The sequence below is a fragment of the Halictus rubicundus genome, unplaced genomic scaffold (assembly GCF_050948215.1).
Source record: "Halictus rubicundus isolate RS-2024b unplaced genomic scaffold, iyHalRubi1_principal scaffold0059, whole genome shotgun sequence".
In the NCBI taxonomy this organism is placed as follows: Eukaryota; Metazoa; Arthropoda; class Insecta; order Hymenoptera; family Halictidae; genus Halictus; species Halictus rubicundus.
Window position 1 is genome coordinate 1,108,444 of NW_027488600.1, and position 4,920 is coordinate 1,113,363.

Genomic DNA, 4,920 nt, shown 5'->3' on the forward strand with positions numbered 1-4,920 from the left:
ATATTCAAACACAAACATAGAGGGTAAGGAGGGGGTACCACACCCGGAAGTGGTTGAGGGGGGAGCTGTGGTGGCACCAGTGCCACCACAGGTTATGGGGCAGCCGGCCCCGGCGGTACCCACGCCGTTGGTGATGGGACCGCCGCTTCTTCCGGTTCCCCGGGATCTCAGGCCTCGGCCTGGGAGGGGGACTCCGATTCTGGACCTGGAGGATGACGGGCTGTCGATCATCTCCGTGACAGCCTCCTCCAGTGGCGCTGGGAAAAAGCGCAAGCGGGATCGCGAGCGTGAGCGTCTGGAGGATCCAGCGCGGCCGGATATACGGAGCCTGCTCCCCGGGGAGCTGACCGCTCTAATGGTAGAGCGGTCCGACGAGGTCCGCGAGCTGGCCGAGAGGTCCGGCAATCTTAAGGGCACGTACCTTAAGGCCTTCCGGGAGGCCTCCGGCGATATCAAGGCATGCGCGCGGGAGATGGACCGTAGGGGTGTCCAGGGTGGACACCCTGCGGCTTGCTCCTGCGTTACGCCCGTAGCGAGCCCCGGGGAGAGCGCTCTCCGGGAGAGATGCGCGGCGTTGGAGAGGGAGCTCCGGGGGACCCGCGACTCGCTGGAGGCCATCAGGGGAGAACTGATGGCCGTAAAGCGGTTGCGGGACGCTCCTCTCCTGCCGGCTCCCGGCGCCGGCGTGGCCACCATGGCGCCCGCATCGGACGTTATGGCGCAGATGCGGGCCCTCATGGAGGAGGGTCTGAGATCCCTCCGCGAGGAACTGCGGAGGGATTTGCGTCGCGTGGTTGGCGCGTGCGGGGCCTCTCGGCCACTGCCGCCGGCGCCTCCGACGCCGCCGCGGCCCGCACCGGCGCCGGCGCCGCCGACGCCTGCACCCGCTCCTACCCCGGCGTCGGGAGGGGCGGGAAAGAAGAAGAAGAAGAAGAAGAAGAAAGGCGGAAATTCTGCGGGGGGGAGCGCCCCCGTCGCCACCCCGACCCCCGCCCCTTCTCCGCCAGCACCGGGTGTCCCCGATAAAGGGGATACCTGGTCAGAAGTCGTTAGGAAGAAGGGCAAGGGCAAGGCCAAGGCTGCGTCCCAGGCTGCGGCATCCGCAGCCGGCACCTCCAAGGCCAGGAAGGCTGTTGCCCCCGCCCCGAATGGGGGGAAACCAGTTTCCAGGGTGAAGGCCCCTCCCCGCGCGGCGGCGGTCACCTTGACCGTCCCCGAGGGGAGCAAGGCCTCGTATGAGGAGGCCGTGAGGAGGGCCCGCCAGGGCATCGACTTAGATGCCCTAGGCATCGGGGCCCTCAATTGGAAGCGGGCGGTCACCGGGGGCCTCATTATTGAGGTCCCTGGTGCCGACGGGGGCCCGAAGGCCGACGCCTTGGCGGCCAGGATGGCCACCGTCCTGGGAGGGATGGAGGTGAGGGTCTCCAGGCCCGTCAAAAAGGCGGAGTTTCGCCTCACGGGCCTGGAGGTGTCGGTCACCCCCCAGGAGGTGACGGCGGCGGTGGCGGAGGCCGGGGGCTGTGCCGCCGAGTCCGTCAGGGTGGGCGAGCTCAAAGCTCCGCCCAACGGACTCGGCACTGTTTGGGTACAGTGCCCGGCCGTGGCCGCGCTGGCCATAGAAAAGGCCGGCAGGGTGCGAGTGGGGTGGTCCACCGCCCAGGTGGTAGTTTTGGCTCCGCGTCCGTTGCAGTGTTTTCGCTGCCTGGCCCTAGGCCATGTACGGCAGCGATGCACTGCGGAGGTCGACCGCAGCGGTCACTGTTACCGCTGCGGGGACGCCAACCACCGGGCGGTGGAATGCAGGGCGCCACCACACTGCGTGGTGTGCGCTGCGGTAGGCAGGCCGGCGGGCCACAAGGCGGGGAGCAAGGCGTGCTCCCCGCCGCCCAAAAAGAAGAAGGGCGCAAAGGGGGACGGTGTGGCGTCCCCCAAAAGCGCGGCGCCGATTACCCCGGGGGGGAAGTCGGCCGCTCCCCCAAACCCAAAGGAGGGGGAGACGATGGAGGTGGAGGCGGGCCCTAGCGGGACCGCAGAGGAGGGGACCAGCACAGAGGCCAACTAATGGCCCACATTCCGCGCAGGTCTCCTCTACCGGTACTCCAGGCCAACCTCAACCACTGCCACCGGGCGCAGGACCTGATGGTCCAGTGCCTGGAGGAGTGGGGGGTTGGCCTGGCCGTCGCCACGGAGCCCTACAGGATCCCGGACCACCCACACTGGTCCGGTGACGTTGACGGCTCCGTGGCGATATGGTGGCGTCGCCACTCGGCGACTGTGCCCCCCTGTTCCGTGGTCGAACGGGGCAGGGGGATGGTTATGGTAAAGTGGGGAAGATTTCTGGTCGTGGGGTGCTACAGCTCACCCAGTTATGACTCCGCCGAATTAGGGATGTTCCTGGACCGGCTGGGGCTAATGATAGCCCCTTATATAGCCGGTCCAGTGTTGGTCCTGGGGGACCTCAATGCGAGGTCCTCCACCTGGGGTAACCCCGGGACCAACGCCCGAGGCGGAGTCCTGGAAGACTGGGCGGAGGGGATGGAGCTCCGGTTGTTAAACCGGGGCTCCGTGCCTACGTGCGTGAGGTGGAATGGCTGGTCCATAGTGGACGTGTCATTCGCGACGGCCGCCGCCTCACGCCGTGTGTCCAATTGGCGGGTCTGGAGTGGAGAGACCTTGTCGGACCACAGCTACGTCCTGATGGACGTGGCTGTGGTCTCGGACTCGCCATTGGACACGCCCCTCCGACGTGGCACCCCGTCAGCGCCCAGATGGGCGCTGAAACGACTGGACGGGGACCTCCTGAGGGCCGCGATTATCGGCTCCGCCTGGCCTTCGGCCAGGGAGCGCGAGGCAGACGAGGGGGCGGCTTGGATCCGGGGCACGTTGCAGATGATCTGTGACGTGGCGATGCCCCGGGTCCGAGCTCAGCCCCCGAGAAGATCAGTTTACTGGTGGTCGGGGGAGCTGGCCGAACTTCGCAGCTCGGCCGGCCGAGCCCGCCGCCAGTATGCCCGCGCCCGTCGCCGCCATTTTCTGGGCGGCGACGCGGAGCCGAGGGTCGCCGAGCTGTACAGGGAGTACAGATCGGCGGCCGTGGCCCTCAAGCGTGCGATTGCCGCTGCTAAGGCCAAGGCCTGGGATGAGCTCCTGCTCACCCTCCGTGAGGATCCGTGGGGACGCCCGTATAAGGCGGTGCTTGGGAAGCTCCGCCCCTGGGCGTCCCCGGTCACGGAGAGGCTAGACCCGGAATTTCTGGGGCGCGTCGTTGACACCCTCTTCCCCGCTGATGAAGGGAACGAGGGGAGGAGGGAACGCGCCCCGGATCCGACCATTGAGTGGTCGGACGAATTCCGGGTCACTGAGTGGGAGCTGTACCAGGCCGTCCGGGAGCTCCGGGCCAGGGGCAAGAAGGCCCCTGGCCCCGATGGGGTTCCCGGTGGTATAATGGCCTTAGCTATGGAGGTCCTCGCCCCGGCGTTCAGGAGCGTCATGGACGCGAGCCTGCGCCGGGGAGTCTTCCCCACGGTGTGGAAAGAGGCGTGCCTGGTTCTCCTCCAAAAGGAGGGGAAACCCGCAGAGTCTCCCTCTGCATACCGGCCGGTTTGTTTACTCGACGAGGCGGGCAAGCTATTCGAAAGGATAATTGCCGCCCGCCTCGTCGAGCACCTGTCGCGGGGTGGTCCCGACCTGAGCGACAGCCAGTATGGGTTCCGGAGGGGGCGCTCCACTATAGACGCCCTGGAGCGTCTGCGCCTCCTCCGTGAACGGGCTGTCGCTCGGGGCAGGGTGTTGATTGCGGTGTCGCTAGACATATCTAACGCCTTCAACGCCCTGCCCTGGTCGGAGATAATGGGGGCGCTGGACTATTTCCAGGTGCCCCCTTATCTCCGGGAGGTGGTCGGCGACTATCTCCGCGACAGAGAGGTGGTATTTACCGGCCGGTATGGTATTGTGCACTCGAGGGAGACGCACCGCGGCGTTCCACAGGGGTCGGTCCTCGGACCGCTCCTGTGGAACTTGGCGTACGACGCGGTGCTGCGGGTTGTCCTCCCCCCGGATACGGGTGTCATCTGCTATGCAGATGACACCCTGGTTTATGCCGAGGGGGAGGATTGGAGGAGGACCAGGCACCTCGGAGAGGCCGCCCTGGACTGCGTGATCGGGCGAATCCGGAGAATGGGGTTGACCGTGGCCGCCACAAAAACCGAGGCGATTTGGTTGTATTCGCCACGGGTGTGGCGGCTACCCCATGGTCAAGATCTCCGGATTCGTGTCGCTGAAACCTCCGTCGCGATCGGGCCCAGGATGAGGTACCTGGGCCTGATCATAGACGGCCGCTGGCGATTTGATGGACACTTCGAGCTCCTCGCCCCCCGACTAGAGAGGACGGCAGCCGCATTGGCGCGGCTGCTGCCGAATGTCGGGGGGCCGGATTTGAAAGTACGCCGCCTCTATGTGGAGGTGGTGCGGTCTATAGCCCTGTATGGGGCCCCCGTATGGCACCGCTCGCTCGAGGCCAGCACGCCTAGCCGCAAACTCTTCGAAAGAGTGCGGCGGCGGCTGGCCTTGCGGGTCATACGGGGGTACCGCACCATCTCCACCGAGGCGGCGGGACTCCTCGCCGTGATTCCACCCTTCACTGTGGTGGCGGCGGAGCGGGCGAAGCTGTACCACATCGCCCGCTCCTTCCGCCGCCCGCCGGGGGTGGAACTCACGCGCGAGGAGGAGGAGGAGCTCGAGGGCCAGAATCGCCAGGCCCGGACGGAAAGTTTATCGGAGTGGAGGGCGTTGCTAACGCCCTCCACACGTCCGATTGTCCGGGCCCTCCTGCCCATATTTTACATATGGTGCGGGAGGCGGGGAAGGTTGACCTTCCGCCTCACGCAGGTGCTCTCCGGCCACGGTTGCTTCGGAGAGTAC